The sequence below is a fragment of the Fundulus heteroclitus genome, chromosome 2, assembly GCF_011125445.2.
Source record: "Fundulus heteroclitus isolate FHET01 chromosome 2, MU-UCD_Fhet_4.1, whole genome shotgun sequence".
Classification (NCBI taxonomy): Eukaryota; Metazoa; Chordata; class Actinopteri; order Cyprinodontiformes; family Fundulidae; genus Fundulus; species Fundulus heteroclitus.
The window spans coordinates 21,095,676-21,108,861 of record NC_046362.1 but is presented as its reverse complement, the minus strand read 5'-3'; the positions used below and the strand labels follow the sequence as shown (position 1 = coordinate 21,108,861).

General features: G+C 42.8%; 1 pseudogene; it reads right to left on the bottom strand.

The window, feature by feature from the left end:
- Nucleotides 1-10,944: 10,944 nt before the first annotated feature.
- LOC105938602 lies at nucleotides 10,945-12,731 on the bottom strand (annotated as a pseudogene).
- Nucleotides 12,732-13,186: the final 455 nt, after the last annotated feature.

Genomic DNA, 13,186 nt, shown 5'->3' with positions numbered 1-13,186 from the left:
TGGTTATGAAGGTTGGTAGCTGAAGCTTGCCAATAACCAACTGGGCATATCATTAGGAATACGTGTCTAATGATTTGCTGGTACCCAATTTCTTGACAAAACAGCCCTGGCACATCAAGTCATGGACTCCACAAGAGCTCTGGTCACCATATTAGTAGCTGATAGTTTTAAGCTTAAATATTTAAGCTTAATATTTAGGCTTAAAGGTTAAATATTATGATTTTGTTTCTTTCCCATACATGCCCTTACTATTGTCTGACATTCAAAATGAGTTTCCCTCTATGTATCACAGTTGCCTCTATAAGCTCCATTAATCAAAAATAGTCACATGGGTGTGACTAGAATAGAACCACTCCACCAAATTTCCCTAATAATGAAGAAGTATTTATGTCTTTGCCAAACAACAATAAAAGCAAACAAAGTAGTAATGTATGCGTTTGTTTGTCTTCCGAGGGCTGGACTTGCACAGACTCAACAGTTTTTAAGTGTGTTCTGAGCTGCAGAGATTATAAAGTATAACAGCAGCCGGGAGTAAAGAATTGCGGAAGCGCTCCTTTGAGCATCTGGGATGCAGCAGTCTTTCACTGAAAGAGCTGACAGGTTGATCTGCAGCACCAGATCAACCTGTCTGAAACACAGCCCTGTGTTCTCACATACTGCAGTCAACCAGTGAGGTAATCGAGTATTCACTTCAACAGGTGGTGGTCCACTCCTGATCGCTCCAAATTTTCCTTCAGGAGTCATGGTTGGATGGTGTTGAAAGCACTGAAGAAATCAAATAACATGATCCTCACGGTGCCCACAGGATTCTCCAGGTGGAACAGAACTCAGTGTAGCAGGTGGTGAAGGCCTCAGCAGGGGGTGAAGATGGTTTAAGGTCAGCCTCTAAGGGTCTTGATCAGGTGTGATATTAGTGATACTGGCCTGTAACTGTTGAGGTCCTTGGAGTGTGTGGTCTTAGGCACTGGTACCATACAGGAGATTTTCAAATCTCAGAAAGTGCTTATTCAGCTTATTCACCCATCTCAACTCACTTATGGCCTGGACATTCTGTTTGTGACCTAGCATTGCTTTTAGGCTTTTCAAAACATCATTAATGTTGTTGTCCTGCAGCTGCACCTCCATTTTCTTCCAATATTTTTTTTCCTTCCATTCAGATATAGTGCCAATTTACAGCATATGTCCGCTCAAGGTACTTTAGAGAGTCATGTCAATCAAATCATACAAATGTAAAACATTTTCTATCAAAGGAAACCCTGGAGATTGCATCGAGACCTTCACATGTAGCATTCACTCCAGGATGGACATCTAGAGACAGTGGACAGTCAGTTGCTTTATGTTGACGTTGCAGAAATTATCTATACTGAGCAACAATGGAAAGGAAAACTCCCCTTTAAAAGGGAGACACCTCTGCCAGTTTTCAGGTCTAGAGGGTGAAAGGGAGCACGGACAGTTACTTGGAGTAAAGCTTAGCCAATAAGTCACTGCTCCATGTCTTAATTTAAGTGAATCACAAGTGTGAAATCAAGGCTGGTTAATCCATCTGTGGATTATAGAATATTTCATATAATTTGTAAGCTCAATTTTGTTAAAAACAATTTTTTGGCTTAAAAAAAACAAGACAACCTTAAAAAGAAACCTAATCAGATAAATAAAATGTTTAAAATTAAAAAAGGATTTACCTAAATAACGTAATTTTTTTCACTTCTTTCCGGTCACTTTTGCCAGTCCTAAATAAACCACAATCCTAATATCTGTAGTTCTTGATATATTTATATGGTTTCTTTTCTCACTTTTTTGTATCTCCCATTAGGCTACATCCACTGCAATTATCCACCCACTCTGTTTCTTTACCTACATGTAAAGGCAATTAGAAAAGCAATTTTGTAAGGGGAAATGGTAGGAAAATATACTAGTTATATTTTTGAGAAGCATAGCTTAAAAATCATATAATTCTATGTATATAGAATTTATAATTCAGTGTCTCATCATAAGTAGCTGTACTGAAAAAAAAATGTTTTGTTGAATAGAAAAACGGGCTTAAGTAAATGTGCCGTGGCATTATGGTTACGAGACCATCAACAGCTCTGAGCTTTTCAACAGTTAGAGCACACACACAATCTATTGCAGGTTGTGTGTGTGTTGTCTCCTCTTACACTCTCCCTCCCTCTCAGGGACACATTCACACCCCCACACACCTGTCACTGAGGCCCATTAGCACCCCTGTGGAGCTTCTGTTTAGCTTTTAGACACATAGGCACAGAGGAGCTCCGCATGAATGCAAGACTGGCACTGTCCCACTCTGTTTCTTGTCCTACCCTGTACTGGCAAGTGGAACAAAGCTCAAAAGAAAATCCTGATTGACCATTCTCATGTGCATATTCAGACTGCACATGAGCAGATGCAGTAGCCCTGTGGCAACAAGTTCACCACGTTGATTGGCAGTAGAACAGGTTGAACTAAACTGAATTTCTGTCATGCAAATATATACATATACAATGAGTGATTAAGTTGTTAATAAGGGTTGAAGAGTTATGCATTAACAAATGGCTTGCTAGAATGTGTGTTTCTTGATATGCATTTTGGGAATTCTAAGCTACTGCATGCATGTTTATTTGGTTCTGCAGGCTTGTAAGCATGAGATTTATGGTGTAGGTGTTTTTGGAGAGGGAAAAAAAAAACATCAATATGTTAGGATTGTTTTTTTTTCCTCCTCACCAGTGTTATCTTTGCTTTACCACCTACGTTACACCCCCATCAGCCTTGGATGAATTAAACCGGCAATAAAGACCTCCATCTATGTCTCTGTAAAAGACACGAGACACATTACCATCGCAAAACAATGAGCAGTCCTGTAACCCTATTTTACAGCAGTTTCATTTGTTCTGCATTCCTTTTTTGTTATAGATGTTTTTTTTCGTGTTCTCATGCGTACATATTCATCTATGGATGTAAAGGAGGCTGTGGAGCAGCAGGATGGACAAGGGAAATTTATTAGTCACATCACCTTAGGTAATACATTTTCAGATGCCCAGCAAATGATTAGGCATGGCTTTTATTGACATAGTAAATGGGCTTTACCCAAGCAATAGGCTGCCAAGGGATAAAAAAAAAAAAAAACACAAAAAAAACTCATGCTATCAAAGGCATGTGTGGCAGGCCTCCCACAACGCAGGCCTATGCGTGTGTGCCAGTGTGCATGTGTGCCTATGTTTGGGAGTTTTTCCATCAGTTCTCATTTAATTACAACCCTTGCAAATTAGCCCCAGAATGGGAGACTAGCTCTAATGTTAAGTATATTTGTTTGGGAATTATCTGTTTAGGCCATTTTTTTCCCCTTTTTAATCTGCAGGATAAATCATTAGTTTGCAAGCAATCTGCTTCATCTCCATCAATCTCTTTTACGTCTTTTTTTTTCTTTTAGGCATCCCCAGTGTGATGTCTTTATTTAGGTTGTTTTGTTGTACCAGAGCAACTTAAATAATTCACTTATGTAACAAAGAGGGTAGAGAAAAGAGTAAAGATTGGTTATAAAACAGACATTGCAAGGGGACGGTGGCTTAATAAAAAAAAAACAACAGCTGAGGCCATTCCTTGTAAGTGCATTAGCAGAGACAAAGATTAAAAGTGTAGATCCTTGTGGTTTTTAAGATTGTGCTACTAAGACAGAGGAGAAGATTTAACACAGGATGAAGAGCAACTATTAGAATGTAATTGGATGACCAAATGGTCCTTACTCTGCATACAAATTACAGTCTTTAACTTTGCCACACCACTGGCATTCTCTGTGCTATTACTGCTCGACATACATATAATTGAAGCCTTCAGTCAAGAGAAACAAATGTAACTGTTTTTAGAAATCCTGTTGAACCCTAATTCCAAGCCCCATGGATCTTCTGTCTCACCATCTTTCTGTTTAGATGTGACAGTGTAATGTTCATCACTCATGGCATGCCTCTGTAATTTAGATTATTGTCACAGATTGTTTGCAAGTGACAGCATAACAAAAATAAAATTAAACTTAAAAATCTGAGGAGTTTCATGACTGCTCATAAAACTATCTAGTCTTTTTAGACAGGGGGAAGCTGTGTCAATGCCAAGATAAGCATTAGTGGACCTTGCACGCTCCCTCTCTACCACCAAATGGATATTAATAAACCCTGCTCTGTGTAGCATCTACTCTCCTACAGTACCCACTTCTTCCTTTCCATCCTCTCTAATCCCCTCCTATCTTGCACTCAATCCCACTTTTGGTTTTCTGCTTCCAGTCCTTTTCCCCTTAAGTGTCAATAACTCTTGCTTGCAAGATGCACACAAACACACTCACACAGACATAATGGTAGTTGCAGTGTCAGGCTTTCCATGGGGGCTGGTATGGTTATATAGTAGACTCTGTGGGTTTAGTAAAATCCTCATTAGGACATAGTGTAGGTGTGAGCATCCCTGCGGCTGACTCAAAACAAAATGCTTACCTAAACAGGATACTCTGCAACACACATAGCTGCATTTACCAACCAAATAATAAACATAAGAACAGGCATTTCAAAAGGCAGGAAACATCCACTTCACAGCAGACACACTAGGCCCTACTTGCCCGCCATGATCTGAGATCCGAACTGAACAGATAGTCATTGTGCTGTTGTGTGATGACAAGTTCTCATTTTATAATTATTTAGTAAAGATTGCAAAGTAGTCAAAATCTTGCTAAATAAGACTAAATATCCAGCATTACAATTTTAAAGATAACAATAATTTGAGGGTTTATTGAAAATACATATTTTAATTTTATTGCAAAGAGCTGTGCTGGCATTTTCCAAAATACACAGTCCTGTTCCTTGACATTTTACTATTTTAGGGGATGAAAGCTGTGCAGTACAAAGAAAAAGAGTGGCCGTGGGGGAGTAATGTTAGTATTGACTTCTCGTGGAGAAGGAAGAAACAGAATTTATTCCTTCACAATTATTTCCACAGTAAGAAGAGAGAGTCCAGGAAAGGGAGCCAAGCAATACATTGATATATTTATTAGTAAAAAGTGAATGAGACATGTTTCTTTAATAGATGCTTTCTTGAAGTTACTTTTATACTGTACTTTGATGATAAAAAATCTGCAGCAAATATGATTATATAAAAAGAAAAACTCACAAACAGTACAGTACAGTCTCAGACAGTAAAACTGTTAGGTATATTGCTCAAAGCTTTTCCTCTTATTCCTTGCTTAAGCCAACTCAGCAATTCATTTTGTTACAGGGTCACTTGGTGCCTCTGCAATGACAGAGAGTCAATTAAAAATTTGGTAAAATGTGATTAGGACAAAAATATGTCAGTTTTTACTTATAATCCTCCCATTAAATGAGTCCTTTCTTATGATTACAAAATAATTAATACTAATCAATGCAATATTTCCATACGTACATAGTTTATACAATATGCACTACGTATCATAGTCCAGCAGCATGTTAGCAAAGCTCTGTGACTAATGATGCCTCTATCTATTCAAAAGAGAAGCACCAGATGTTTAGTTACCCTTTACATGGTAGGGTTGTTGGATTTCTGAGAGTGGCTGTGAAAAATACCTGTGCAGGCTCTGTGTTGAGTAAGGCACTGACATGACAAGCATTGGCTCGATAAAATTAGCATTAATTTAAATGCGCTTGTTTGAGCACCTTCCTCTATGCCTCCTTCTCATTTCCACTCACACATGCACTTATACTTGAAGGGCTGCTCATTTGGCTAACAGACCTCATTACACGGGTGGATGGACCATCGACCCCATAGTGGCGGAATTAAAGAAATCTCCCTTTTCTTCTCTTTCCTCCAGTGTGTGTGACATGATGTCCTGGAGTTATTTACCTGGTCTCTGTACCATGACAGTTAATCTCACCTTGAGCTGTACGACTTTGAGAATACAAACAAAAATGTCTGCTGTAAAATTAGATAGTTTTTCTTTTGTTTATTTGGATGGGAGAAGTCATCAAATTTCTTGTCTTTCAAAAAAAAAAAAAAGACCAAACTAAAGAAAGACGTTTTAAACTCAATACAGTAGCCCCCAATGCTAGAACAGAGTAAATAATTTAAATACCAATTTATGACCAATTAGCAGTTTAGATAGAAAGCTTGTCAGTAATAGCTTTATACTATTGTATCATAGGAGATGAAAACAATAGATTTGTTTGTGCTACAATATGAAATGTGCAAGGACTTCTGTGACTTAAAGTCCCTGGCTTTGGCAAGTGGCTTTGTTTTTTTTTTTTAAGTATGAGGGGATTTTTTCAATAAACACATATTGCAAAAAGCACCACATCTCAATTATAAACCTTAGAAAATACAAGATAGATGTAGTCATTTTTCATAAAAAAGATTAAACAATATTAATGATTTGATATTTAGCTTACAAGCTCCAATCCTCAAATTAGTCACAATCAGGTCATATTTAAAGGCCTTGCAAAAATATTGATGCCCCTAGAATTTATTTCACATTGTGTTAAATTACAATCACAGACTTTTAATGTTCTGAGGTAGCTTTCTAATCTACATGCATAAATAAGGTACAGGAGTAACTGGAGAGGAATCGTGGTGTGTGAGACTGTGGTGTGGTTTGGGTTTGTTCTCTCACTTGGATAGGTGTGGCTTGGGGAGGAGCTGGCTGCACACACCTGAGACCTATCTTCATCTGGAGCAGTATTTAGAGCTGGGCCTTTGTGCTCGCTGCCAGATGGTCACCGCTTAGTTGGTAGATTGGCTAGTGTTCTTACAAGAGAACCCAATTATTTCTACCACATTGAGATTTTCTAAGGCTACCTTACCTGTGCTCTTTTTTTCCATCCAGGATCCAGCTCCACACCAAACTCCAAACAACCAAGCCACACCTTCCACCTCCCTCATCTCCAGCTGCTACACCCTGTGAGATTGCCTACTTCCACCACCTGCCCCTGTGTCCGGTGATGCCACCTCTACCTTTTTCCCTCAATTCCTAATAAACTGTTATTTGCTCGTTCCACCATCTCTGGTTATCTGCATTTTGGGCCCAGCACCACCAGAACATAACAGGAATTCTGGAACAATGGGTTCAGTTGGGTGGTCCTGGAGGCAGCACGAGACATTGACAACCATGGTGGGTTGCCCAGAAACTTGATCTCCTGGGAGGTTTCACAGAGGTCCTAACGTCACGGTTCCTTAAGTCCTTGAGTAGACTAAACAGACGTTTGGAGAGTGTGTAGACAGGGAGGAGTCCATGGAAAGGTGCTGAAAGAAAAATAACGATCTATCGAGAAATCCAGGAATAACTGTTTCAACAATGTGGCAGAGCAAATGTGGCAGAGGCTGCTACTCCCTGTGAGATTGCTTGCCTCCACAACCTGCCCCTGCATCCGGAGATGCCACCTCTATCTTTTTCCCTCAATTACTAATAAACTGTTATTTGCTCGTTCCACCATCTCTGGTTATCGGCATTTTGGGCCCAGCACCACCAGAACATAACAGGAATTCTGGAACAATGGGTTCAGTTGGGTGGTCCTGGAGGCAGCATGAGACATTGACAACCTTGGTGGGTTGCCTAGAAACTTGAGCTCCTGGGAGGTTTCACAAAGGTCCTAATGTCACGGTTCCTTAAGTCCTTGAGTAGACTAAACAGAGGTTTGGAGAGTGGGTAGACAGGGAGGAGTCCATGGAAAGGTGCTGCAAGGAAAATAATGATGCATTGAGAAATCCAGGAATAACTGTTTTAACAATGTGGCAGAGGGAATCCAGGGCTGGCACCTTAAATCTGAGAGCAAAGAGCACATAAGTAAGAGATTCATCTCTTGAGGTGTCAAAAAACTCAAAGATAGAAAAACAAGTGATGACATAATCTCTTGGGGGCTAGACTGTTCCAGCTATGTGGGACCATCAGGCATAGAGTGATTGACTTTCAGCTCCTATTACTCCAGGAAACTAATGGGAGCGATTGTGAACAGGTGTGTAACAACCCACCTTGCAGCCAGCACTTGAGCAGGGATCCTCTGTTCAGGTGGAGACTCACTTAAACACAAACACAAAAACACACACACACACACAAAGGTCATGACAATTGTAATGTATATCTAAGGTCAAAGGCATACTATGCAACATTTTTCAGTTAATTAATGTGTTCCATACCGTTTTGGATGATTAAATGAGTCATTTCAGGTCGAACTAAGGTTTTCTCGGCCACCCTGGTGGTCTGTGGGGGAAATACCGCACTTGCAATGGGGTACCGCGCACGTGACGTCACCGTCTCAAGAGCAACGCCCCTTTTGCCGCTTAGGTAGGGCATACAGGAGAGAACGCACGGATAACCCAGCTATTACAAGCGCAACAGAACTAGCGATATGACCGACTTTACAGACGTTAAACTTTACCAAGACGATGTCCCAGGCACACGGTTTACTGGTCGCACTGTCGAAGAACACACCAACCTTCAGCTCAAACGATGGCTTGAGGTTCGAGGGCTTAAAAAGACTGGAAAACTGGCCGAGTTGATGAACGGTAAGCTTTGTTTTTTTTTCCTGCGCGGCGATCATGGCAGCGTCGGCCGTTTTTTTTTTTTTGTTGTTTGCAATCACCGTCCAGGAATGGGTATATGTTTAATGTTTGTCTCATTTGAAATGTTTTTGAGTAAGCTATCCTGGTAGCAGGCTATCATGTTAGCGCCTGCTACCATGATAGCCTATATGCTGTCATGGTAGCAGGCGCTACTTTATTAACATGTCGGCCACCAAAATACTCTTACCTTGACTTGATGTCGCTGGAATTGGGTCAGGATGTTCTTCGGTTGTGCCCTTTCCTCCGACAAAATGCTTGCTACATATGTACTTGAATTTGGTAACTTTTTCCGGGTTGAACTGTTGTGTAGGCCGACCGCCCCGGTGTTCCAAGCGCACACATTTCTCCTTGGCAGTCTTGAAGAAAACATCCTTCATATGCGGCCGATCAGCGTAACTCGAGTCGCTGTTGCACGTTCCATAGCAACAATGTTTAAAAACCATGGTCTTAGATTTGGAAAAAGCAGTCGTTTTAACGAGTAAAACCTAGGCTAACGCACGTCTCTTTTACAGCAAAACAGCGGCGGGTTTCCGGAGTTTGCCCCACTGCGTACCACGTGATGTGACGTCATCGTGACGTTGTGTTTCTAAAAATAGCTCGCGCGCGGTACCCCATTGCAGGAGCACTCGGCCTGCACTCACAGGCTCAGTAGTCTCGTGTGCATCGCGAAAGTCGGTCTTGCTTTACGGCGAGAACTGCTATACGCCCCCAGTGAAAGGCATGCTCGTTGCTAGATTTGTGCAGTTATTATGGCGGAACCAGCGAAAAAACAGCGAAAGCCCATGTTGGAGCAGGCAAGAAAGAGGAAAATGGCTCTGGACAGAGAGAAGAGTCCTACACGGGTGAAAATCGGGCAAGCTTTTTCCGAATGGCGAGAACTAAAAGAAAAAGAAGGCTGCAAGCCTGACGCGGACCTCGCGTTTCTGCTGATGCGATTGTAAGTAACATTGTAGGGTTTCCCCTCACGCTACCGCCTGGCCAACATTCCAAAAAAAAAATAAAAAAAAAAAAACAGTAACTTCATATGCGCGCAAAGCTTGTCTCCCCCGCTCTCCGGTTGCAAAGCTTGCCCCCCCCCCCCCCCCCCCCCCCCGCTCCGCTCATCCGGTAAGCAAATTCGTAGAAGAAACACTGCATTGGAATGGTTTCTTTCTCTCTGTGTGCATGTTCATACTTTCACTGTGTTAGTAGATATGGTGATTCGTTGCGTTCGCCTGTCTGCTAAGCTCAAAACAACTGCGCCTGGCTTGACGGAGAAACCACAACAGCTGAGCATCTTTACGACAGTGCACTTTTACTTTTGCCCTCTGGGGGGAGCCTCGCTGGAAAATCCACCCCGGTTGCATAGTATACCTTTAACATCTAGAGTTTGGGTCATTTTAATGCATGAAATGTCTCTAATATTAACTCCTGGTTCCCACATTGTGGTACAAGTACCATTGGCAATATTTGTCCTTTAGATATGTTTTAGAAAGTAGTTATTTGCAAGATAATTATGAATGGATTAGTTGTGATTTTGTGGATAGTGGTGAACCCAGAACAACTGTTTGTGATGAATTTGGATGGACCCAAGAAATACCCGAATACAAGTAAGTAGAAACTTAAACAGTCTTTATTTAGAGGATGGCGGCGCGGACCCCTGGTGCGGCTCGCACTCTGCGACTGGCAACTCCTGAAGGCAGAGTGGTGGGTTAGTGACCAGCAGGAACAGACAGAAAGGTGAGAGTGAAGCAGGGTCACTAACCTGGCGCACTGTGGGCAGAACTCTGACCCCAGATGTAGATGGGGTCCGAGAGGGGGTTATCCAGGGCTCTTAATCCAGGTCCAGTCCGGGTCTTTATCAAGGGGGAAATCCGTTTGATCCAGGCAGCGGTTTCCAAGGGAGAATCCAACAGAGTATCCAAATCCAGGTCCGGGTCCAAAATCCAAAAAAGCACAGACAGTAAGGGGGCAGGCAAACTCGCTTACTTACAAACAGGCTGGGGTCAGAAACACGGAAAGGCAGTCCATATCTCTGAGACCGACAGGCAGAACTCAGGCAGGCAGACAGATCCAAAAAGGGGCAGACTGGGTTCAAAAAACAGAGGCAAAAACTGGTCGAGAGGCAGACAGGCAGACAGGAATTCAAAAAACAAGGCTGGAAGGGCTCACCGTTTGGCTAGAAACATTCTGGCACTGGAGGCTGCAAAGAGCAGAGCTTTTAAGCAGGGAGGGCGGAGATGGAACAGGTGCGCTGATTGCAATTAGCAGCTCCAGTGCCAGAAACGTTACACTGTTGGCTTTTAATTGTCGTCCAACCTGTGAAATTGCAACCAGTCACTGACACAGTGTGTCAGTGACTTCACTGTTCAGGGTTGTTGGCTTCTTGGTTGAGTTTTCGAGCACCTAGATGTGGGATAGCACTCCCTGAACAGGCAGTCTGCACATGGGGTTGTACTTCAGCAGCTTGGCCACCAAGTCTTTAGCTTCAGCACTGATGTCAACCTGTGGAGGGTAACTGCACTCAACCTTAGAAATCCCATGAAAGGTTTTGCTGTATTTGCGTCAAATGGAGGTCTTCCAACAAGAAACCCATAGCGGAGGACACCCAAACTCTACAGGTCCACTGTCTCGTAAGTTCTTCCTTCGACCATCTCTGGAGGGATGTAGTTGAGCGTGCCACACATAGTGGACCTTCTGGAAGAAGGTGTGTGAACAGACCAACCAAAATCAGCAATCTTCAGCTCACTGTTACCAACCAGCAACAGGTTATCTGGTTTGATGTCTCTGTGGATCACATTTTTAGTATGACAGTAAAGGAGAGCATCTGCAATCCATAATATATGTAGTCCTTCTGTCCTCGGGAAAACTCCCACAGCGCTGCAACTCGCTGTACACTCACATACACTTAACAAACATTTTGGGGAAACAATTGACTGAGGCCTTGCGTTGCCAAGGAACGCAGCCAGTCGGCCGCTGCTGTTTCAGTTCAGCCGTTAGGTGCGTTCCTTCAAACTGCCTCGGACCCCACCTTACACGGAGTCCACAGGCGCTGCCCTTGAAATCTGTAGAAGAAAGATTTTACATGGGGGGAGTGGAGAGAAGAGGAAAAAGTCAGGTGCTTCACAATTTATGTTTCCACATATACTGTGGAGCATCCGACAAAAAACCTCATTGCACGAGAAGCAAAAATAATTATGAGACACATATATGCAGAAAGGTAAACATTTGAGACTGGTCGCTTTAAGTTCATCTGTATTTGTGAGCATCAGTTTATGTGTGTCTGCTTGGGTGAAGTGTTTATATTTCCGTGGAAGCTCTCCAGAGGCCATTTGTCCTTGATGTTATCAGCCGCTCAACAGTTCAGAAAACATCCACAGATGTCAGTGGGGTAGGAGGGGGCAGGGTGGTTTGTGCGATCTCGCCATAACAACTCAGGGGAGAATTTAGATAGTGGGAAGTCTGATTAAAAACAGAATTTGTTGTGAGAACAAGCTGAACCCAACTTTCCCTTCAGGGCTAGTTAACGTTCACACTTCCAGGTTTTATCCCATCTCACCTCTGTGTACCACAACCGCAGTCAGGTTATCAAGCCTCCCGTTTTGTTCATTCAACGCCTTAGTGATCACGTCGACTGCCGCCGACAGTCTAATCAAGGCCATGTTGACCGCCAGCAGCTTCTGTAGGTGTTGATACATTAGATATCCTCCGAGATTAAAAAAAAGGAATCCAAGTATCGTAAATCCGAATAAGTAGACATCTTCGACGTCCTCAACAGAAAGAATTGAGAGGCACACCGTGGACCATTTCTCCCACGGGTCCAAGATGTATCCCGCAAAAAAAGTTCCGTCGGGACAGGCACACTCCCCGGTCCTTTGCTTTCCAGTTGAAAAAATTTGATCAATAGCGTTGAGAGACCAGCTGACGAGATCCATAATTTAAGGATGAGATACAAACAAGAAGCATCATAGAAATAGTAATTGAAGCGCAGGATATAAGATCTCTATTTCTCTCCTCAGCTGATCCTCCACCCCTGCCTCCTCCAGCTGCTATTTGAAAAGCACCTTCATGGCAAAGAGGACCTTGGTTTGGCGCTCTCTTGCCTGGTAGACATTGCCAAACGTTCCCCTTCCCAAAGAAGGGCCAATTTGAAAATTTTCAAAGCGCCATGGTGTCTTATGGCACTTTTCCATGGGCCCTGTCTTACCAGCCCTACTTTACTCATCCTGCCTGGTCCGCTCGACTGTACTGCTTTTTGTTTTCTAGAGACCTGGTAATGCGGTAGCTTTAAGCCCCACCTCCGTTGTGTGCCATGCTTTTAACTGAAGAAATAGTGAGAAAAAGTAGAAAGAAAATGAAGATCAGGCTCTGACATCTCCGCTCTCCCTCTCTCTGTGTCTGTGCATGCATGGGTGATCCACAATGGCTCAGCTTTGCTTCTTGTGGTGGCAGACATGCCGTCCCCGGCCGTGGGTTCTTGTCGGCACACACACGTGCGGTCTGTGTTTGTGTCGGCAGCTTCTCTCCTCCTGCAGAAGGCGACAAAACAATAAGGCAGCTCTGTCCTTGAATCACGGTTGTTGTTTCTTTTCCCCCTCGCTCCACTGACAAATGGCTGGTTGGCTGGCCAAATTGAGCTGTGTGGAGT